Here is a 22,845-nt window from a genome sequence, read left to right as displayed (position 1 = left end):
GTCAGAGAGTGACAGAGAGTGTCTGAGAGTTTCTGAGAGTGTCAGGGAGTGTTTGCGAGTGACCGAGAGTGATAGAGAGTGTCAGAAATTGTCAGACAGTGTCAGAGCTTGTCAGAGAGTGATAGAGAGAGTCAGAGAGTGTCAGAGAGTGTCAGAGCTTGTCAGAGAGTGATAGAGAGAGTCAGAGAGTGTCATAGAGTGATAGGGAGTGTCTGAGTGTGTGAGAGAGTGATTGAGAGTGTCTGAGAGTGCCAAAGAGTGATAGAGAGTGTCTGAGAGTGTCAGAGAGTGATTGAGAGTGTCAGAGAGTGTCAGAGAGTGTCAGAGAGTGATTGAGAGTGATTGAGAATGTCTGAGAGTGTCTGAGAGTGTCAGAGAGTGTCAGAGAGTGATTGAGAGATTCTGTGAGTGATGGAGAGTGTCAGAGAAGGTCAGAGAGTGATAGAGAGTGTCAGAGAGTGATAGAGAGTGTCAGAGAGTGTCAGAGGTGTCAGAGAGTGATAGAGAGTGTCAGAGATTGTCAGAGAGTGATTGAGAGTGATTGAGAGTGTCTGCGAGTGTCAGAGAGTGATATAGAGTGTCAGAGAGTGATATAGAGTGTCAGAGAGTGTCAGAGAGTGTCAGAGAGTGATGGAGAGTGTCTGAGAGTATCAGTGAGTGTCTGAGAGTATTTTTAGAATGTCAGCAAATGTCTGAGAGTGACCAAGAGTGATAGAGAGTGTCAGAGAGTGTCAGAGCTTGTCAGAGAGAGATAGAGAGAGTCAGAGAGTGTCAGAGAGTGTCAGAGCTTGTCAGAGAGTGATAGAGAGAGTCAGAGAGTGTCAGAGAGTGTCAGAGCTTGTCAGAGAGTGATAGAGAGAGTCAGAGAGTGTCAGAGAGTGATAGGGAGTGTCTGAGTGTGTGAGAGAGTGATTGAGAGTGTCTGAGAGTGCCAGAGAGTGATAGAGAGTGTCTGAGAGTGTCAGAGAGTGATTGAGAGTGTCAGAGAGTGTCAGAGAGTGATTGAGAGATTCTGAGAGTGATGGAGAGTGTCAGAGAATGTCAGAGAGTGATAGAGAGTGTCAGAGAGTGATAGAGAGTGTCAGAGAGTGTCAGAGAGTGTCAGAGAGTGATAGCGAGTGTCTGAGAGTGTCAGAGAGTGACAGAGAGTGTCTGAGAGTTTCTGAGAGTGTCAGGGAGTGTCTGCGAGTGACCGAGAGTGATAGAGAGTGTCAGAAATTGTCAGACAGTGTCAGAGCTTGTCAGACGTGATAGAGAGAGTAAGAGAGTGTCAGAGAGTGTCAGAGCTTGTCAGAGAGTGATAGAGAGAGTCAGAGAATGTCATAGAGTGATAGGGAGTGTCTGAGTGTGTGAGAGAGTGATTGAGAGTGTCTGAGAGTGCCAAAGAGTGATAGAGAGTGTCTGAGAGTGTCAGAGAGTGATTGAGGGTGTCAGAGAGTGTCAGAGAGTGATTGAGAGTGATTGAGAATGTCTGAGAGTGTCTGAGAGTGTCAGAGTGTCAGAGAGTGATTGAGAGATTGTGAGAGTGATGGAGAGTGTCAGAGAAGGTCAGAGAGTGATAGAGAGTGTCAGAGAGTGATAGAGAGTGTCAGAGAGTGTCAGAGAGTGTCAGAGAGTGATAGAGAGTGTCAGAGATTGTCAGAGAGTGATTGAGAGTGTCTGCGAGTGTCAGAGTGATATAGAGTGTCAGAGAGTGATATAGAGTGTCAGAGAGTGTCAGAGAGTGTCAGAGAGTGATAGAGAGTGTCTGAGAGTATCAGTGAGTGTCTGAGAGTATTTTTAGAATGTCAGCAAATGTCTGAGAGTGACCAAGAGTGATAGAGAGTGTCAGAGAGTGTCAGCGAGTGTCAGAGCTTGTCAGAGAGAGATAGAGAGAGTCAGAGAGTGTCAGAGAGTGTCAGAGCTTGTCAGAGAGTGATAGAGAGAGTCAGAGAGATTCAGAGAGTGTCAGAGCTTGTCAGAGAGTGATAGAGAGAGTCAGAGAGTGTCAGAGAGTGATAGGGAGTGTCTGAGTGTGTGAGAGAGTGATTGAGAGTGTCTGAGAGTGCCAGAGAGTGATAGAGAGTGTCTGAGAGTGTCAGAGAGTGATTGAGAGTGTCAGAGAGTGTCAGAGAGTGATTGAGAGATTCTGAGAGTGATGGAGAGTGTCAGAGAAGGTCAGAGAGTGATAGAGAGTGTCAGAGAGTGATAGAGAGTGTCAGAGAGTGATAGAGAGTGTCAGAGAGTGTCAGAGAGTGTCAGAGAGTGATAGAGAGTGTCAGAGATTGTCAGAGAGTGATTGAGAGTGATTGAGAGTGTCTGCGAGTGTCAGAGAGTGATATAGAGTGTCAGAGAGTGATATAGAGTGTCAGAGAGTGTCAGAGAGGGATAGAGAGCATCGGAGAGTGTCAGAGAGTGTCAGAGAGTGATAGAGAGTGTCTGAGAGTATCAGTGAGTGTCTGAGAGTATTTTTAGAATGTCAGCAAATGTCTGAGAGTGACCAAAAGTGATAGAGAGTGTCAGAGAGTGTCAGAGAGTGTCAGAGCTTGTCAGAGAGAGATAGAGAGAGTCAGAGAGTGTCAGAGAGTGTCAGAGCTTGTCAGAGAGTGATAGAGAGAGTCAGAGAGTGTCAGAGAATGTCAGCGAGTGTCTGAGAGTCACCGAGATTGATAGAGAGTGTCAGAGATTGTCAGAGAGTGTCAGAGCTTGTCAGAGAGCGATACAGAGAGTCAGAGAGTTTCAGAGAGTGTCAGAGCTTGTCAGAGAGTGATAGGGAGTGTCAGAGAGTATCAGAGAGTGTCAGAGTGTGATTGAGAGACATTGAGAATGTCTGACAGTGTCTGAGAGTGTCAGACAGTGATTGAGAGTGTCTGAGAGTGTCAGAGAGTGTCTGAGAGTGTCAGAGAGTGTCAGCGATTTTCTGAGAGCGATAGAGATTGTCAGAGAATGTCAGAGTGTTGTAGAGAGTGATAGAGAGTTACAGAGAATGATAGAGAGTGTCTGAGAGTGTCAGAGAGTGTCTGAGAGTGTCAGAGAGTGTCAGCGAGTGTCTGAGAGTGATAGAGATTGTCAGAGAATGTCAGAGAGAGACAGAGAGAGTCTGAGAGTGTCAGAGAGTGATATAGTGTGTCAGAGAGTGATATAGAGTGTCAGAGAGTGTCAGAGAGGGATAGAGAGCATCGGAGAGTGTCAGAGAGTGTCAGAGAGTGATAGAGAGTGTCTGAGAGTGTCTGAGAGTGTCTGAGAGTGTCAGAGAGTGTCAGAGAGTTATAGAGAGTGTCTGAGAGTGTCAGAGAGTGTCTGAGAGCGAGAGAGATTGTCAGAGAATGTCAGAGAGTGTCAGAGAGTGATAGAGAGTGTCAGACAATGATAGAGAGTGTCTGAGAGTGTCAGAGAGTGTCAGAGAGTGTCAGCGAGTGTCTGAGAATGATAGAGATTGTCAGAGAATGTCAGAAAGTGGTAGAGAATAATAGAGAGTGATCGAGAGTGATAGAGTGTGTCTGAGAGTGTCAGAGAATGTCAGAGAGTGGTAGCGAGTGTCTGAGAGTGTCAGAGAGTGATGGAGAGTGTCTGAGAGTGTCTGAGAGTGTCAGGGAGTTTCTGCGAGTGTCTTAGACTGTCTGAGAGTGATAGAGAGTGTCTGAGAATGTCAGAGAGTGTCAGCGAGTGTCTGAGAGTGATAGAGAGTGTCTGAGAGTATCAGTGAGTGTCAGAGAATGTCAGAGAGTTTCAGAGAGTGTCAGAGAGTGTCAGAGAGTGTCAGAGAGTGATTCAGAGTGTCAGAGAGTGTCAGAGAGTGATTGAGAGTCATTGAGAATGTCTGAGAGTGTCAGAGAGTGTCAGAGAGTGATGGAGAGTGTCGGAGAGTGATAGAGAGTGTCAGAGAGTGTCAGAGAGTGTCAGAGAATGTTAGAGAGAGACAGAGAGAGTCTGAGAGTGTCAGAGAGTGATACAGAGTGTCGGAGAGTGATAGAGAGTGTCAGAGAGTGTCAGAGAGTGTCAGAGAATGTCAGAGAGTTTCAGAGAGTGTCAGAGAGTGTCAGAGAGTGTCAGAGAGTGATTGAGAGTGTCAGAGAGTGTCAGAGAGTGATTGAGAGTCATTGAGAATGTCTGAGAGTGTCAGAGAATGTCAGAGAGTGATGGAGAGTGTCAGAGAGTGTCAGAGAGTGATTGAGAGTCATTGAGAATGTCTGAGAGTGTCAGAGAGTGTCAGAGAGTGATGGAGAGTGTCAGAGAGTGTCAGAGAGTGATAGAGAGTGTCAGAGGATGTCAGAGAGTGTCAGAGAGTTACAGAGAGTTATAGAGAGTGTCAGAGTGTCAGAGAGTGATTGAGAGTGTCTGAGAGTGTCAGAGAGGGATTGAGATTGTCTGAGAGAGTCAGAGTGTGATATAGAGTGTCAGAGAGTGATATAGAGTGTCAGAGAGTGATAGAGAGTGTCAGAGAGAGTCAGAGAGTGATAGAGAGAGTCAGAGAGTGATAAAGAGTGTCTGAGAGTGTCAGAGAGTGATACAGAGTGTCAGAGAGTGATAGAGAGTGTCAGAGAGTGTCAGAGAGTGATAGAGAGTGTCAGAGAATGTCAGAGAGTGTCACAGAGTGTCAAAGAGTGTCAGAGAGTGATAGGGAGTGTCAGAGAGTATCAGAGAGTGTCAGAGTGCGATTGAGAGACATTGAGAATGTCTGAGAGTGTCTGAGAGTGTCAGACAGTGATTGAGAGTGTCTGAGAGTGTCAGAGAGTGTCTGAGAGTGTCAGAGAGTGTCAGCGACTTTCTGAGAGCGATAGAGATTGTCAGAGAATGTCAGAGAGTGGTAGAGAGTGATCGAGAGTGTCAGAGAGTGTCTGCGAGTGTCAGAGAGTGTCAGCGAGTGTCTGAGAGTGATAGAGATTGTCAGAGAATGTCAGAGAGTGGTAGAGAGTGATAGAGAGTGTCTGAGAGTGTCAGAGAGTGTCAGAGAGTGATAGAGAGTGTCTGAGAGTGTCTGAGAGTGTCAGAGATTGTCTGAGATTGTCAGAGAGTTTCCGAGAGTATCAGAGAGTGATAGAGATTGTTAGAGAATGTCAGAGAGTGTTAGAGAGTGATAGAGAGTGACAGAGAATGTCAGAGGGTGACAGAGAGTGTCAGAGGGTGTCAGAGAGTGACAGAGAGTGTCTGAGAGCGTCTGAGATTATCAGAGAGTGTCAGAGATTGATCGAGAGTGTCAGAGAGTGATAGAGAGTGTCTGAGAGCTTCTGAGAGTGTCAGAGTGTGTCAGAGAATGTCAGGGAGTTTCTGAGAGTGTCAGGGGATATCAGAGAGAGATAGAGAGTGCCTGAGAGTGTCAGAGAGTGTCAGAGAGAGATAGAGAGTGTCTGAGAGTGTCAGAGAGTGATAGAGAGTGTCAGAGAATATCAGAGACCGTCAGAGAGTGTCGGAGAGTGATAGAGAGTGATAGAGAGTGTCAGAGAGTGTTAGAGACTGTCAGAGAGTGTCAGAGAGTGATAGAGAGTGTCTGAGAATGTCAGAGAATGTCAGAGAGTGATTGAGAATGTCTGAGAGTGTCAGAGAGTGATCGAAAGTGATATCGAGTGTCTGAGAGTGATTGAGAGTGTCTGAGAGTGTCAGAGAGTGATAGAAAGTGATATAGATTGTCTGAGAGTGATTGGGAGTGTTTAAGAGTGTCAGAGCTTGTCAGAGTGTGATAGAGAATGTCAGAGAGTGTCAGAGAGTGATTGAGACTGTCTGAGAGTGTCAGAGAGTGATCGAGAGCGTCTGAGAGTGTCAGAGAGTGTCAGAGAGTGATTGAGAGTGATTGAGAATGTCTGAGAGTGTCAGAGTGTGTCAGCGAGTGTCAGAGAGTGATAGAGATTGTCAGAGAATGTCAGAGAGTGGTAGAGAGAGATAGAGTGTGTCAGTGAGTGACCGAGATTGATAGAGATTGTCAGACAGTGCCAGAGAGCGTCCGAGCTGGTCAGAGAGTGATAGAGAGAGTGAAGAGTGTCAGAGAGTGATAGGGAGTGTCTGAGAGTGTCAGATACTGATTGAGAGTGATAGAGAGAGTCTGAGAGTGTCAGAGAGTGTCAGAGAATGTCAGAGAGTGATAGCGAGTGTCTGAGAATGTCAGATAGTGATAGAGAGTTTCTGAGAGTGTCAAAGAGTGTCAGGGAGTGTCTGAGAGAGTCTGAGAGTGATAGAGAGTGTCTGAGAGTGTCTGAGAGTGATAGAGATTGTCAGAGAATGTCAGAGAGTGGTAGAGAGCGATAGAGAGTGTCTGAGAGTGTCAGAAAGTGATAGAGAGTGTCTGAGAGTGTCTGAGAGTGTCAGGGAGTGTCTGAGATTGTCTGAGACTGTCTGAGAGTGATCGAGAGTGCCTGTGAGTGTCAGATAGTGTCAGCGAGTGTCTGAGAGTGATAGAGACTGTCTGAGAGTATCAGAGAGTGTCTGAGAGTGTCAGAGAATGTCAGCGAGTGTCTGACAGTGAAAGAGATTGTCAGATAATGTCAGAGAGTGATAGGGAGTGTCTGAGAGTGTCAGAGAGTGATTGAGAGTGTCTGAGAGTGTCAGAGAGTGATAGAGAGCGTCTGAGAGTGTCAGAGAGTGTCAGAGAGTGATTGAGAGTGATTGAGAATGTCTGAGAGTGTCTGAGAGCGTCAGAGAGTGTCAGCGAGTGTCAGAGAGTGATAGAGATTGTCAGAGAATGTCAGAGAGTGGTAGAGAGAGATAGAGTGTGTCAGAGAGTGACCGAGATTGATAGAGAGTGTCAGACAGTGCCAGAGAGCGTCCGAGCTTGTCAGAGAGTGATAGAGAGAGTCAAGAGTGTCAGAGTGTGATAGGGAGTGTCTGAGAGTGTCTGAGAGTGTCAGGGAGTGTCTGAGAGTGTCAGAGAATGTCAGCGAGTGTCTGAGAGTGAAAGAGATTGTCAGAGAATGTCAGAGAGTGGCAGAGAGTGTCTGAGAATGTCAGAGAGTGTCAGAGAGTGTCAGAGAGTGATTGAGAATGTCTGAGAGTGTCAGAGAGTCATCGAAAGTGATATCGAGTGTCTGAGAGTGATTGAGAGTGTCTGAGAGTGTCAGAGTGATAGAATGTGATATAGATTGTCTGAGAGTGATTGGGAGTGTTTAAGAGTGTCAGAGAGTGTCAGAGAGTGATCGAGAGTGTCTGAGAATGTCAGAGAGTGTCAGAGTTGTCAGAGTGTGATAGAGACAGTCAGAGAGTGTCAGAGAGTGATAGGGAGTGTCTGAGAGTGTCAGAGAGTGATTGAGAGTGTCAGTGAGTGATAGAGAGCGTCTGAGAGTGTCAGAGAGTGATTGAGAGTGATTGAGAATGTCTGAGAGTGTCTGAGAGTGTCAGAGAGTGTCAGCGATTGTCAGAGAGTGATAGAGATTGTCAGAGAATGTCAGAGAGTGGTAGAGAGAGATAGAGTGTGTCAGAGAGTGACCGAGATTGATAGAGAGTGTCAGACAGTGCCAGAGAGCGTCCGAGCTTGTCAGAGAGTGATAGAGAGAGTCAAGAGTGTCAGAGAGTGATAGGGAGTGTCTGAGAGTGTCAGATACTGATTGAGAGTGATAGAGAGTGTCTGAGAGTGTCAGAGAGTGTCAGAGAATGTCAGAGAGTGATAGCGAGTGTCTGAGAATGTCAGATAGTGATAGAGAGTTTCTGAGAGTGTCTAAGAGTGTCAGGGAGTGTCTGAGAGAGTCTGAGAGTGATAGAGAGTGTCTGAGTGTATCAGAGAGTGTCTGAGAGTGTCAGAGAATGTCAGCGAGTGTCTGAGAGTGATACAGATTGTCAGAGAATGTCAGAGAGTGGTAGAGAGCGATAGAGAGTGTCTGAGAGTGTCAGGGAGTGTCTGAGATTGTCTGAGGCTGTCTGAGAGTGATCGAGAGTGTCTGAGAGTGTCAGATAGTGTCAGCGAGTGTCTGAGAGTGATAGGGACTGTCTGAGAGTATCAGAGAGTTTCTGAGAGTGTCAGAGAAAGTCAGCGAGTGTCTGACAGTGAAAGAGATTGTCAGAGAATGTCAGAGAGTGGTAGAGAGTGATAGAGAGTGTCTGAGAGTGTCAGAGAGTGATCGAGAAATTCAGAGAGTGTCAGAGAGTGATGGAGAGTGTCTGAGAATGTCAGAGAGTGTCTGAGAGTGATAGAGATTGTCAGAGAATGTCAGAGAGTGGTAGAGAATGATAGAGAGAGTCTGAGAGTGTAAGAGTGTGTCAGAGAGTGATAGAGAGTGATAGAGAGTGATAGAGAGTGATAGATAGTGTCTGAGAGTGTCAGAGAATGTCAGAGAAAGTCGGAGAGTGAAAGAGAAGGTCAGAGAGTGAGAGAGAGTGTCTGATTGCGTCTGAGAGTGTCAGAGAGTGTCTGAGAGTGATAGAGAGAGTCAGAGAGTGTCAGAGAGTGTCAGAGAGTGATGGAGAGTGTTTGGGAGTGTCAGAGATTGTCAGAGAGTGATAGAGAGAGTCTGAGAGCGTCAGAGAGTGATACAGTGTGTCAGAGAGTGATAGAGAGTCTCTGAGAGTGTCAGAGAATGATAGAGAGTGTCAGAGATTGCCACAGAGTGTCAGAGAGAGTCAGAAAGTGAAAGAGAGTGTCAGAGATTGTCAGAGAGTGTCAGAGGGTGATTGAGAGTCATTGAGAATGTCTGAGAGTGTCAGAGAGTGATTGAGAGTGTCTGAGAGTGTCAGAGAGTGATAGAGAGTGATACAGAGTGTCAGCGAGTGATAGAGAGTGATACAGAGTGTCAGCGAGTGATAGAGAGTGTCAGAGAGTGCCAGAGAGTGTCAGAGAGTGATAGAGAGTGTCAGGGAACGTCAGAGAGTGATGGAGAGTGTCTGAGAGTGTCAGAGAGTTTCAGACAGTGATACAGAGTGTCAGAGAGTGATAGAGAGTGTCAGAGAGTGTTAGAGAGTGTCAGCGAGTGTCACAGAGTGTCAGAGACTGTAAGAGAGAGTCAGAGATGTCAGAGTGTGATAGAGAGTGTCAGAGAATTTCAGAGAGTGTCACAGAGTGTCAGAGATTGATTGAGAGTATCAGAGAGTGTCAGAGAGTGATAGAGAGTGTCTGAGAGTGTCAAAGAGTGTCAGAGATTGATTGAGAGTATCAGAAAGTGTCAGAGAGTGTCAGAGAGTGATTGAGATTGTCAGAGAGTGATTGAGAGTGTCTGAGAGTGTCAGAGAGAGATAGAGAGTGGTATAGAGTGTCTGAGAGTGATTGAGAGTGTCTAAGAGTGTCAGAGAGTGTCAGAGATTGATCGAGAGTGTCTGAGAATGTCAGAGACTGGTAGAGAGTGTCAGAGAGTGTCAGAGAGTGACCGAGAGCGATAGAGAGTGTCTGAGAGTGTCAGAGAGTGTCAGAGAGTGATTGAGATTGTCAGAGAGTGTCAGAGAGTGACCGAGAGTGATAGAGAGTGTCTGAGAGTGTCAGAGAGTGTCAGAGAGTGATTGAGAGTGTCAGAGAGTGATTGAGAGTCATTGAGAATGTCTGAGTGTGTCTGAGAGTGTCAGCGAGTGATTGAGAGTGTCTGAGAGTGTCAGAGAGGGATAGAGAGTGGCATAGAGTCTCTGAGAGTGATTGAGAGTGTCTAAGAGTGTCAGAGAGTGTCAGAGATTGATAGAGAGTGTCAGAGCTTGTCAGAGAGTTATAGAGAGAGTCAGAGAGTGTCAGAGAGTGATAGGGAGTGTCTGAGAGTGTCAGAGAGTGACTGAGAGTGTCTGAGAGTGTCAGAGAGTGAAAGAGAGTGTCAGAGAGAGTCAGAGCTTGTCAGAGAGTGATAGAGAGAGTCAGAGATTGTCAGAGAGTGACAGGGAGTGTCTGAGAGCGTCAGAGAGTGTCAGAGAGTTTCAGAGAGTGAAAGAGAGTGTCAGAGAGTGTCAGAGAGCATCAGAGCTTCTCAGATAGTGATAGACAGAGTCAGAGAGTGTCAGAGAGTGACAGGGAGTGTCTGAGAGTGTCAGAGAGTGTCTGAGTGTTTCAGAGAGTGAAAGAGAGTGTCAGAGAGTGTCAGAGAGTATCAGAGCTTGTCAGAGAGTGATAGAGAGAGTCAGAGAGTGTCAGAGAGTGTCTGAGAGCGATAGACATTGTCAGAGAGTGATAGAGAATGTCTGAGAGAGTCTGAGAGTGTCAGGGAGTGTCTGAAATTGTCTGAGACTGTCTGAGAGTGATCGAGAGTGTCTGAGAGTGTCAGATAGTGTCAGCGAGTGTCTGAGAGTGATAGAGACTGTCTGAGAGTATCAGAGAGTGTCTGAGAGTGTCAGAGAATGTCAGCGAGTGTCTGACAGGGAAAGAGATTGTCAGAGAATGTCAGAGAGTGGTAGAGAGTGATAGAGAGTGTCTGAGAGTGTCAGAGAGTGATAGAGAGATTCAGAGAGTGTCAGAGAGTGATGGAGAGTGTCTGAGAATGTCAGAGAGTGTCTGAGAGTGATAGAGATTGTCAGAGAATGTCAGAGAGTGGTAGAGAATGATAGAGAGAGTCTGAGAGTGTAAGAGTGTGTCAGAGAGTGATAGAGAGTGATAGAGAGTGATAGAGAGAGATAGATAGTTTCTGAGAGTGTCAGAGAATGTCAGAGAAAGTCGGAGAGTGAAAGAGAAGGTCAGAGAGTGAGCGAGAGTGTCTGATTGCGTCTGAGAGTGTCAGAGAGTGTCTGAGAGTGATAGAAAGAGTCAGAGAGTGTCAGAGAGTGTCAGAGAGTGATTGAGAGTGTTTGAGAGTGTCAGAGATTGTCAGAGAGTGATAGAGAGAGTCTGAGAGCGTCAGAGCGTGATACAGTGTGTCAGAGAGTGATAGAGAGTGTCTGAGAGTGTCAGAGAATGATAGAGAGTGTCAGAGATTGTCACAGAGTGTCAGAGAGAGTCAGAGAGTGAAAGAGAGTGTCAGAGATTGTCAGAGAGTGTCAGAGAGTGTCAGAGAGTGATTGAGAGTCATTTTGAGAATGTCTGAGAGTGTCAGAGAGTGTCAGAGAGTGATTGAGAGTGTCAGAGAGTGTCAGAGAGTGATAGCGAGTGACACAGAGTGTTAGCGAGTGATAGAGAGTGTCAGAGAGTGTCAGGGAACGTCAGAGAGTGATAGAGAGTGTCTGAGAGTGTCAGAGAGTTTCAGAGAGTGATACAGAGTGTCAGAGAGTGATAGAGAGTGTCAGAGAGTGTTAGAGAGTGTCAGAGAGTGTCACAGAGTGTCAGAGAGTGTAAGAGAGTGTCAGAGATGTCATAGAGTGATAGAGAGTGTCAGAGAATTTCAGAGAGTGTCACAGAGTGTCAGAGATTGATTGAGAGTATCAGAGAGTGTCAGAGAGTGATAGAGAGTGTCTGAGAGTGTCAGAGAGTGTCAGAGATTGATTGAGAGTATCTGAAAGTGTCAGAGAGTGTCAGAGAGTGATTGAGAGCCATTGAGAATGTCTGAGTGTGTCTGAGAGTGTCAGAGAGTGATTGAGAGTGTCAGAGAGTGATTGAGAGTGTCTGAGAGTGTCAGAGAGAGATAGAGAGTGGTATAGAGTGTCTGAGAGTGATTGAGAGTGTCTAAGAGTGTCACAGAGTGTCAGAGATTGATCGAGAGTGTCTGAGAATGTCAGAGAATGATAGAGAGTGTCAGAGATTGTCACAGAGTGTCAGAGACAGTCAGAGAGTGAAAGAGAGTGTCAGAGATTGTCAGAGAGAGTCAGAGAGTGATTGAGAGTCATTGAGAATGTCTGAGAGTGTCAGAGAGTGTCAGAGAGTGATTGAGAGTGTCTGAGAGTGTCAGAGAGTGATAGAGAGTGATAGAGAGTGTCAGCGAGTGATAGAGAGTGTCAGAGAGTGCCAGAGAGTGTCAGAGAGTGATAGAGAGTGTCAGAGAGTGTTAGAGAGCGTCAGAGAGTGTCAGAGAGTGTCACAGAGTGTCAGAGAGTGCAAGAGAGTGTCAGAGATGTCAGAGAGTGATGGAGAGTGTCAGAGAATTTCAGAGAGTGTCACAGAGTGTCAGAGATTGATTGAGAGTATCAGCGTGTCAGAGAGTGATAGAGAGTGTCTGAGAGTGTCAGAGAGTGTCAGAGATTGATTGAGAGTATCAGAAAGTGTCAGAGAGTGATTGAGAGCCATTGAGAATGTCTGAGTGTGTCTGAGAGTGTCAGAGAGTGATTGTGAGTGTCAGAGAGTGATTGAGAGTGTCTGAGAGTGTCAGAGAGAGATAGAGAGTGGTATAGAGTGTCTGAGAGTGATTGAGAGTGTCTAAGAGTGTCAGAGAGTGTCAGAGATTGATCGAGAGTGTCTGAGAATGTCAGAGACTGGTAGAGAGTGTCAGAGAGTGTCAGAGAGTGACCGAGAGTGACAGAGAGTGTCTGAGAGTGTCAGAGAGTGTCAGAGAGAGATTGAGATTGTCAGAGAGTGTCAGAGAGTGACCGAGAGTGATAGAGAGTGTCTGAGAGTGTCAGAGAGTGTCAGAGAGTGATTGAGAGTGTCAGAGAGTGATTGAGAGTCATTGAGAATGTCTGAGTGTGTCTGAGAGTGTCAGCGAGTGATTGAGAGTGTCTGAGAGTGTCAGAGAGGGCCAGAGAGTGGTATAGAGTGTCTGAGAGTGATTGAGAGTGTCTAAGAGTGTCAAAGAGTGTCAGAGATTGATAGAGAGTGTCAGAGCTTGTCAGAGAGTGATAGAGAGAGTCAGAGAGTGTCAGAGAGTGATAGGGAGTGTCTGAGAGTGTCAGAGAGTGACTGAGAGTGTCTGAGAGTGTCAGAGAGTGAAAGAGAGTGTCAGAGAGAGTCAGAGCTTGTCAGAGAGTGATAGAGTGAGTCAGAGATTGTCAGAGAGTGACAGGGAGTCTCTGAGAGTGTCAGAGAGTGTCAGAGAGTTTCAGAGAGTGAAAGAGAGTGTCAGAGAGTGTCAGAGAGTATCAGAGCTTCTCAGATAGTGATAGACAGAGTCAGAGAGTGTCAGAGAGTGACAGGGAGTGTCTGAGAGTGTCAGAGAGTGTCAGAGAGAGATAGAGAGTGGTATAGAGTGTCTGAGAGTGATTGAGAGTGTCTAAGAGTGTCACAGAGTGTCAGAGATTGATCGAGAGTGTCTGAGAATGTCAGAGAATGATAGAGAGTGTCAGAGATTGTCACAGAGTGTCAGAGACAGTCAGAGAGTGAAAGAGAGTGTCAGAGATTGTCAGAGAGAGTCAGAGAGTGATTGAGAGTCATTGAGAATGTCTGAGAGTGTCAGAGAGTGTCAGAGAGTGATTGAGAGTGTCTGAGAGTGTCAGAGAGTGATAGAGAGTGATAGAGAGTGTCAGCGAGTGATAGAGAGTGTCAGAGAGTGCCAGAGAGTGTCAGAGAGTGATAGAGAGTGTCAGAGAGTGTTAGAGAGTGTCAGAGAGTGTCAGAGAGTGTCACAGAGTGTCAGAGAGTGCAAGAGAGTGTCAGAGATGTCAGAGAGTGATGGAGAGTGTCAGAGAATTTCAGAGAGTGTCACAGAGTGTCAGAGATTGATTGAGAGTATCAGCGTGTCAGAGAGTGATAGAGAGTGTCTGAGAGTGTCAGAGAGTGTCAGAGATTGATTGAGAGTATCAGAAAGTGTCAGAGAGTGATTGAGAGCCATTGAGAATGTCTGAGTGTGTCTGAGAGTGTCAGAGAGTGATTGTGAGTGTCAGAGAGTGATTGAGAGTGTCTGAGAGTGTCAGAGAGAGATAGAGAGTGGTATAGAGTGTCTGAGAGTGATTGAGAGTGTCTAAGAGTGTCAGAGAGTGTCAGAGATTGATCGAGAGTGTCTGAGAATGTCAGAGACTGGTAGAGAGTGTCAGAGAGTGTCAGAGAGTGACCGAGAGTGACAGAGAGTGTCTGAGAGTGTCAGAGAGTGTCAGAGAGAGATTGAGATTGTCAGAGAGTGTCAGAGAGTGACCGAGAGTGATAGAGAGTGTCTGAGAGTGTCAGAGAGTGTCAGAGAGTGATTGAGAGTGTCAGAGAGTGATTGAGAGTCATTGAGAATGTCTGAGTGTGTCTGAGAGTGTCAGCGAGTGATTGAGAGTGTCTGAGAGTGTCAGAGAGGGCCAGAGAGTGGTATAGAGTGTCTGAGAGTGATTGAGAGTGTCTAAGAGTGTCAAAGAGTGTCAGAGATTGATAGAGAGTGTCAGAGCTTGTCAGAGAGTGATAGAGAGAGTCAGAGAGTGTCAGAGAGTGATAGGGAGTGTCTGAGAGTGTCAGAGAGTGACTGAGAGTGTCTGAGAGTGTCAGAGAGTGAAAGAGAGTGTCAGAGAGAGTCAGAGCTTGTCAGAGAGTGATAGAGTGAGTCAGAGATTGTCAGAGAGTGACAGGGAGTCTCTGAGAGTGTCAGAGAGTGTCAGAGAGTTTCAGAGAGTGAAAGAGAGTGTCAGAGAGTGTCAGAGAGTATCAGAGCTTCTCAGATAGTGATAGACAGAGTCAGAGAGTGTCAGAGAGTGACAGGGAGTGTCTGAGAGTGTCAGAGAGTGTCTGAGTGTTTCAGAGAGTGAAAGAGAGTGTCAGAGAGTGTCAGAGAGTTTCAGAGCTTGTCAGAGAGTGATAGAGAGAGTCAGAGAGTGTCAGAGAGTGTCTGAGAGCGATAGAGATTGTCAGAGAATGTTGAGAGTGGTAGAGAGCGATAGAGAGTGTCAGAGAGTGATAGAGACTGTCTGAGAGAGTCTCAGAGTGTCAGGGAGTGTCTGAGATTGTCTGAGACTGTCTGAGAGTGATCGAGAGTGTCTGAGAGTGTCAGATAGTGTCAGCGAGTGTCTGAGAGTGATAGAGACTGTCTGAGACTATCAGAGAGTGTCTGAGAGTGTCAGAGAATGTCAGCGAGTGTCTGACAGTGAAAGAGACTGTCAGAGAATGTCAGAGAGTGGTAGAGAGTGATAGAGAGTGTCTGAGAGTGTCAGAGAATGATAGAGAGTGTCAGAGATTGTCACAGAGTGTCAGAGAGAGTCAGAGAGTGAAAGAGAGTGTCAGAGATTGTCAGAGAGAGTCAGAGAGTGATTGAGAGTCATTGAGAATGTCTGAGAGTGTAAGAGTGTGTCAGAGAGTGATAGAGAGTGATAGAGAGTGTCAGCGAGTGATAGAGAGTGTCAGAGAGTGCCAGAGAGTGTCAGAGAGTGATAGAGAGTGTCAGAGAGTGTCAGGGAACGTCAGAGAGTGATAGAGAGTGTCTGAGAGTGTCAGAGAGTTTCAGAGAGTGATACAGAGTGTCAGAGAGTGATAGAGAGTGTCAGAGAGTGTTAGAGAGTGTCAGAGAGTGTCAGAGAGTGTCAGAGAGTGCAAGAGAGTGTCAGAGATGTCAGAGAGTGATGGAGAGTGTCAGAGAATTTCAGAGAGTGTCACAGAGTGTCAGAGATTGATTGAGAGTATCAGAGTGTCAGAGAGTGATAGAGAGTGTCTGAGAGTGTCAGAGATTGATTGAGAGTATCAGAAAGTGTCAGAGAGTGATTGAGAGCCATTGAGAATGTCTGAGTGTGTCTGAGAGTGTCAGAGAGTGATTGCGAGTGTCAGAGAGTGATTGAGAGTGTCTGAGAGTGTCAGAGAGAGATAGAGAGTGGTATAGAGTGTCTGAGAGTGATTGAGAGTGTCTAAGAGTGTCAGAGAGTGTCAGAGATTGATCGAGAGTGTCTGAGAATGTCAGAGACTGGTAGAGAGTGTCAGAGAGTGTCAGAGAGTGACCGAGAGTGACAGAGAGTGTCTGAGAGTGTCAGAGAGTGTCAGAGAGAGATTGAGATTGTCAGAGAGTGTCAGAGAGTGACCGAGAGTGATAGAGAGTGTCTGAGAGTGTCAGAGAGTGTCAGAGAGTGATTGAGAGTGTCAGAGAGTGATTGAGAGTCATTGAGAATGTCTGAGTGTGTCTGAGAGTGTCAGCGAGTGATTGAGAGTGTCTGAGAGTGTCAGAGAGGGACAGAGAGTGGTATAGAGTGTCTGAGAGTGATTGAGAGTGTCTAAGAGTGTCAAAAAGTGTCAGAGATTGATAGAGAGTGTCAGAGCTTGTCAGAGAGTGATAGGGAGTGTCTGAGAGTGTCAGAGAGTGACTGAGAGTGTCTGAGAGTGTCAGAGAGTGACTGAGAGTGTCAGAGAGAGTCAGAGCTTGTCAGAGAGTGATAGAGAGAGTCAGAGATTGTCAGAGAGTGACAGGGAGTGTCTGAGAGTGTCAGAGAGTGTCAGAGAGTTTCAGAGAGTGAAAGAGAGTGTCAGAGAGTGTCAGAGAGTATCAGAGCTTCTCAGATAGTGATAGACAGAGTCAGAGAGTGTCAGAGAGTGATAGGGAGTGTCTGAGAGTGTCAGAGAGTGTCTGAGTGTTTCAGAGAGTGAAAGAGAGTGTCAGAGAGTGTCAGAGAGTTTCAGAGCTTGTCAGAGAGTGATAGAGAGAGTCAGAGAGTGTCAGAGAGTGTCTGAGAGCGATAGAGATTGTCAGAGAATGTTGAGAGTGGTAGAGAGCGATAGAGAGTGTCAGAGAGTGATAGAGAATGTCTGAGAGAGTCTCAGAGTGTCAGGGAGTGTCTGAGATTGTCTGAGACTGTCTGAGAGTGATCGAGAGTGTCTGAGAGTGTCAGATATTGTCATCGAGTGTCTGAGAGTGATAGAGACTGTCTGAGACTATCAGAGAGTGTCTGAGAGTGTCAGAGAATGTCAGCGAGTGTCTGACAGTGAAAGAGATTGTCAGAGAATGTCAGAGAGTGGTAGAGAGTGATAGAGAGTGTCTGAGAGTGTCAGAGAATGATAGAGAGTGTCAGAGATTGTCACAGAGTGTCAGAGAGAGTCAGAGAGTGAAAGAGAGTGTCAGAGATTGTCAGAGAGAGTCAGAGAGTGATTGAGAGTCATTGAGAATGTCTGAGAGTATCAGAGTGTGTCAGAGAGTGATTGAGAGTGTCTGAGAGTGTCAGAGAGTGATAGAGAGTGATAGAGAGTGATAGAGAGTGTCAGCGAGTGATAGAGAGTGTCAGAGAGTGCCAGAGAGTGTCAGAGAGTGATAAAGAGTGTCAGAGAGTGTCAGGGAACGTCAGAGAGTGATAGAGAGTGTCTGAGAGTGTCAGAGAGTTTCAGAGAGTGATACAGAGTGTCAGAGAGTGATAGAGAGTGTCAGAGAGTGTTAGAGAGTGTCAGAGAGTGTCACAGAGTGTCAGAGAGTGTAAGAGAGTGTAACAGATGTCAGAGAGTGATGGAGAGTGTCAGAGAATTTCAGAGAGTGTCACAGAGTGTCAGAGATTGATTGAGAGTATCAGAGTGTCAGAGAGTGATAGAGAGTGTCTGAGAGTGTCAGAGAGTGTCAGAGAGTGATTGAGAGTATCAGAAAGTGTCAGAGAGTGATTGAGAGTCATTGAGAATGTCTGAGTGTGTCTGAGAGTGTCAGCGAGTGATTGAGAGTGTCTGAGAGTGTCAGAGAGGGACAGAGAGTGGTATAGAGTGTCTGAGAGTGATTGAGAGTGTCTAAGAGTGTCAAAGAGTGTCAGAGATTGATAGAGAGTGTCAGAGCTTGTCAGAGAGTGATAGGGAGTGTCTGAGAGTGTCAGAGAGTGACTGAGAGTGTCTGAGAGTGTCAGAGAGTGACTGAGCGTGTCAGAGAGAGTCACAGCTTGTCAGAGAGTGATAGAGAGAGTCAGAGATTGTCAGAGAGTGACAGGGAGTGTCTGAGAGTGTCAGGGAGTGTCTGAGATTGTCTGAGACTGTCTGAGAGTGATCGAGAGTGTCTGAGAGTGTCAGATAGTGTCAGCGAGTGTCTGAGAGTGATAGAGACAGTCTGAGAGTATCAGAGAGTGACTGAGAGTGTCAGAGAATGTCAGCGAGTGTCTGACAGTGAAAGAGATTGTCAGAGAATGTCAGAGAGTGGTAGAGAGTGATAGAGAGTGTCTGAGAGTGTGAGAGAGTGATAGAGAGATTCAGAGAGTGTCAGAGAGTGATGGAGAGTGTCTGAGAATGTCAGAGAGTGTCTGAGAGTGATAGAGATTTTCAGAGAATGTGAGAGAGTGGTAGAGAATGATAGAGAGAGTCTGAGAGTGTAAGAGTGTGTCAGAGAGTGATAGAGAATGATAGAGAGTGATAGAGAGTGATAGAGAGTGATAGATACTGTCTGAGAGTGTCAGAGAATGTCAGAGAAAGTCGGAGAGTGAAAGAGAAGGTCAGAGAGTGAGCGAGAGTGTCTGATTGCGTCTGAGAGTGTCAGAGAGTGTCTGAGAGTGATAGAGAGAGTCAGAGAGTGTCAGAGAGTGCAGAGAGTGATTGAGAGTGTTTGAGAGTGTCAGAGATTGTCAGAGAGTGATAGAGAGAGTCTGAGAGCGTCAGAGAGTGATACAGTGTGTCAGAGAGTGATAGAGAGTGTCTGAGAGTGTCAGAGAATGATAGAGAGTGTCAGAGATTGTCACAGAGTGTCAGAGAGAGTCAGAGAGTGAAAGAGAGTGTCAGAGAGTGTCAGAGAGTGATTGAGAGTCATTGAGAATGTCTGAGAGTGTCAGAGAGTGTCAGAGAGTGATTGAGAGTGTCTGAGAGTGTCAGAGAGTGATAGCGAGTGACACAGAGAGTCAGCGAGTGATAGAGACTGTCAGAGAGTGCCAGAGAGTGTCAGAGAGTGATAGAGAGTGTCAGAGAGTGTCAGGGAACGTCAGAGAGTGATAGAGAGTGTCTGAGAGTGTCAGAGAGTTTCAGAGAGATTGTCAGAGTGTCAGAGAGTGATAGAGAGTGTCAGAGAGTGATAGAGAGTTTCAGAGATTGATGGAGAGTGTCTGAGAGTGTCAGAGAGTGTCAGAGAGTGTCAGAGAGTGTCAGCGAGTGTCTGAGAATGATAGAGATTGTCAGAGAATGTCAGAGAGTGGTAGAGAATAATAGAGAGTGATAGAGAGTGATAGAGTGTGTCTGAGAGTGTCAGAGAATGTCAGAGAGTGATAGCGAGTGTCTGAGAGTGTCAGAGAGTGATAGAGAGTGTCTGAGAGTGTCAGGGAGTTTCTGCGAGTGTCTTAGACTGTCTGAGAGTGATAGAGAGCGTCTGAGAATGTCAGAGAGTGTCAGCGAGTGTCTGAGAGTGATAGAGAGTGTCTGAGAGTATCAGAGAGTGTCTGAGAGTGTTTTTAGAATGTCAGAGAGTGTCTGAGAGTGACCAAGAGTGATAGAGAGTGTCAGAGAGTGTCAGAGCTTGTCAGAGAGAGATAGAGAGAATCAGAGAGTGTCAGAGAGTGTCAGAGCTTGTCAGAGAGTGATAGAGAGAGTCAGAGAGTGTCAGAGAATGTCAGCGAGTGTCTGAGAGTCACCGAGATTGATAGAGAGTGTCAGAGATTGTCAGAGAGTGTCAGAGCTTGTCAGAGAGCAATACAGAGAGTCAGAGAGTGTAAGAGAGTGTCAGAGATGTCAGAGAGTGATAGAGAGTGTCAGAGAATTTCAGAGAGTGTCAGAGAGTGTCAGAGATTGATTGAGAGTATCAGAAAGTGTCAGAGAGTGATTGAGAGCCATTGAGAATGTCTGAGTGTGTCTGAGAGTGTCAGAGAGTGATTGAGAGTGTCAGAGAGTGATTGAGAGTGTCTGAGAGTGTCAGAGAGAGATAGAGAGTGGTATAGAGTGTCTGAGAGTGATTGAGAGTGTCTAAGAGTGTCAGAGAGTGTCAGAGATTGATCGAGAGTGTCTGAGAATGTCAGAGACTGGAAGAGAGTGTCAGAGAGTGTCAGAGAGTGACCGAGAGTGATAGAGAGTGTCTGAGAGTGTCAGAGAGTGTCAGAGAGAGATTGAGATTGTCAGAGAGTGACCGAGAGTGATAGAGAGTGATAGAGAGTGTCTGAGAGTGTCAGAGAGTGTCAGAGAGTGATTCAGAGTGTCAGAGAGTGATTGAGAGTCATTGAGAATGTCTGAGTGTGTCTGAGAGTGTCAGCGAGTGATTGAGAGTGTCTGAGAGTGTCAAAGAGTGTCAGATATTGATAGAGAGTGTCAGAGCTTGTCAGAGAGTGATAGAGAGAGTCAGAGATTGTCAGAGAGTGACAGGGAGTGTCTGAGAGTGTCAGAGAGTGTCAGAGAGTTTCAGAGAGTGAAAGAGAGTGTCAGAGAGTGTCAGAGAGTATCAGAGCTTCTCAGATAGTGATAGACAGAGTCAGAGAGTGTTACAGAGTGATCGGGAGTGTCTGAGAGTGTCAGAGAGTGTCTGAGTGTTTCAGAGAGTGAAAGAGAGTGTCAGAGAATGTCAGAGAGTTTCAGAGCTTGTCAGAGAGTGATAGAGAGCGTCAGAGAGTGTCAGAGAGTGTCTGAGAGCGATAGAGATTGTCAGAGAATGTTGAGAGTGGTAGAGAGCGATAGAGAGTGTCAGAGAGTGATAGAGAATGTCTGAGAGAGTCTGAGAGTGTCAGGGAGTGTCTGAGATTGTCTGAGACTGTCTGAGAGTGATCGAGAGTGTCTGAGAGTGTCAGATAGTGTCAGCGAGTGTCTGAGAGTGATGGAGACTGTCTGAGAGTATCAGAGAGTGTCTGAGAGTGTCAGAGAATGTCAGCGAGTGTCTGACAGTGAAATAGATTGTCAGAGAATGTCAAAGAGTGGTAGAGAGTGATAGAGAGTGTCTGAGAGTGTCAGAGAGTGATAGAGAGATTCAGAGAGTGTCAGAGAGTGATGGAGAGTGTCTGAGAATGTCAGAGAGTGTCTGAGAGTGATAGAGATTGTCAGAGAATGTCAGAGAGTGGTAGAGAATGATAGAGAGAGTCTGAGAGTGTAAGAGTGTGCCAGAGAGCGATAGATAGTGATAGAGAGTGATAGAGAGTGATAGATAGTGTCTGAGAGTGTCAGAGAATGTCAGAGAAAGTCGGAGAGTGAAAGAGAAGGTCAGAGAGTGAGCGAGAGTGTCTGATTGCGTCTGAGAGTGTCAGAGAGTGTCTGAGAGTGATAGAGAGAGTCAGAGAGTGTCAGAGAGTGTCAGAGAGTGATTGAGAGTGTTTGAGAGTGTCAGAGATTGTCAGAGAGCGATAGAGAGAGTCTGAAAGCGTCAGAGAGTGATACAGTGTGTCAGAGAGTGATAGAGAGTGTCTGAGAGTGTCAGAGAATGATAGAGAGTGTCAGAGATTGTCACAGAGTGTCAGAGAGAGTCAGAGAGTGAAAGAGAGTGTCAGAGATTGTCAGAGAGTGTCAGAGAGTGTCAGAGAGTGATTGAGAGTCATTGAGAATGTCTGAGAGTGTCAGAGAGTGTCAGAGAGTGATTGAGAGTGTCTGAGAGTGCCAGAGAGTGTCAGAGAGTGATAGAGAGTGTCAGAGAGTGTCAGGGAACGTCAGAGAGTGATAGAGAGTGTCTGAGAGTGTCAGGGAACGTCAGAGAGTGATAGCGAGTGACACAGAGTGTCAGCGAGTGATAGAGAGTGTCTGAGAGTGCCAGAGAGTGTCAGAGAGTGATAGAGAGTGTCAGAGAGTGTCAGGGAACGTCAGAGAGTGATAGAGAGTGTCTGAGAGTGTCAGAGAGTTTCAGAGAGTGATACAGAGTGTCAGAGAGTGATAGAGAGTGTCAGAGAGTGTTAGAGAGTGTCAGAGAGTGTCACAGAGTGTCAGAGAGTGTAAGAGAGTGTCAGAGATGTCATAGAGTGATAGAGAGTGTCAGAGAATTTTAGAGAGTGTCACAGAGTGTCAGAGATTGATTGAGAGTATCAGAGAGTGTCAGAGAGTGATAGAGAGTGTCTGTGAGTGTCAGAGAGTGTCAGAGATTGATTGAGAGTATCAGAAAGTGTCAGAGAGTGTCAGAGATTGATTGAGAGCCATTGAGAATGTCTGAGTGTGTCTGAGAGTGTCAGAGAGTGATTGAGAGTGTCAGAGAGTGATTGAGAGTGTCTGAGAGTGTCAGAGAGAGATAGAGAGTGGTATAGAGTGTCTGAGAGTGATTGAGAGTGTCTAAGAGTGTCACAGAGTGTCAGAGATTGATCGAGAGTGTCTGATAATGTCAGAGACTGGTAGAGATTGTCAGAGAGTGTCAGAGAGTGACCGAGAGTGATAGAGAGTTTCTGAGAGTGGCAGAGAGTGTCAGAGAGTGATTGAGATTGTCAGAGAGTGTCAGAGAGTGTCAGAGAGTGTCAGAGAGTGTCAGAGAGTCATTGAGAGTCATTGAGAATGTCTGAGTGTGTCTGAGAGTGTCAGCGAGTGATTGAGAGTGTCTGAGAGTGTCAGAGAGGGATCGAGAGTGGTATAGAGTGTCTGAGAGTGATTGAGAGTGTCTAAGAGTTTCAGAGAGTGTCAGAGATTGATAGAGAGTGTCAGAGCTTGTCAGAGAGTGATAGAGAGAGTCAGAGAGTGTCAGAGAGTTCTAGGGAGTGTCTGAGAGTGTCAGAGAGTGACTGAGAGTGTCTGAGAGTGAAAGAGAGTGTCAGAGAGTGTCAGATAGTATCAGAGCTTCTCAGATAGTGATAGACTGAGTCAGAGAGTGTCAGAGAGTGATAGGGAGTGTCTGAGAGTGTCAGAGAGTGTCTGAGTGTTTCAGAGAGTGAAAGAGAGTGTCAGAGAGTGTCAGAGAGTTTCAGAGCTTGTCAGAGAGTGATAGAGAGAGTCAGAGAGTGTCAGAGAGTGTCTGAGAGCGATAGAGATTGTCAGAGAATGTCAGAGAGTTTCAGAGAGTGATAGAGAGTGTCTGAGAGTGTCAGAGAGTGATAGAGAGTTTCAGAGATTGATAGAGAGTGTCTGAGAGTGTCAGAGAGTGTCAGAGAGTGTCAGCGAGTGTCTGATAATGATAGAGATTGTCAGAGAATGTCAGAGTGGTAGAGAATAATAGAGAGTGATAGAGAGTGATAGAGTGTGTCTGAGAGTGTCAGAGAATGTCAGAGAGTGATAGCGAGTGTCTGAGAGTGTCAGAGAGTGATAGAGAGTGTCTGAGAGTGTCTGAGAGTGTCTGAGAGTGAAAGAGAGTGTCAGAGAGTGTCAGATAGTATCAGAGCTTCTCAGATAGTGATAGACTGAGTCAGAGAGTGTCAGAGAGTGATAGGGAGTGTCTGAGAGTGTCAGAGAGTGACTGAGAGTGTCTG

Source organism: Heterodontus francisci, chromosome 25, assembly GCF_036365525.1.
Source record: "Heterodontus francisci isolate sHetFra1 chromosome 25, sHetFra1.hap1, whole genome shotgun sequence".
Classification (NCBI taxonomy): Eukaryota; Metazoa; Chordata; class Chondrichthyes; order Heterodontiformes; family Heterodontidae; genus Heterodontus; species Heterodontus francisci.
Note: the sequence above shows the minus strand (reverse complement) of the source record.